We start from the raw sequence: 272 nt of genomic DNA, 5'->3' as shown, positions 1-272 counted from the left end.
TTTGGGGTACAAAACTTCTATTTTTGGGGCCACTATTGTTAGCCTATAAATCTCATTGAAGATTCATAACTAGTTAGTATGATCAGCTAAGTAGTAATGATATGTTATTACATGCCTAGGTATTAATATCACTATTATTTCATAAGGAACTAAAACCAAAATTGCATATCTAAACATTTGGATTAATAGTAAGCATATTTATCTTTTAATAAAAAAGTTGAGTGTGTGAATATTCTTTTCCTTGTCAAAAAGAGAAAAAACAAAACAAAATC

The sequence above is a fragment of the Theobroma umbraticum genome, unplaced genomic scaffold (assembly GCF_002168275.2).
Source record: "Theobroma umbraticum cultivar Fairchild unplaced genomic scaffold, ASM216827v3 scaffold_147.0, whole genome shotgun sequence".
In the NCBI taxonomy this organism is placed as follows: Eukaryota; Viridiplantae; Streptophyta; class Magnoliopsida; order Malvales; family Malvaceae; genus Theobroma; species Theobroma umbraticum.
This window is presented reverse-complemented; position numbering follows the sequence as displayed.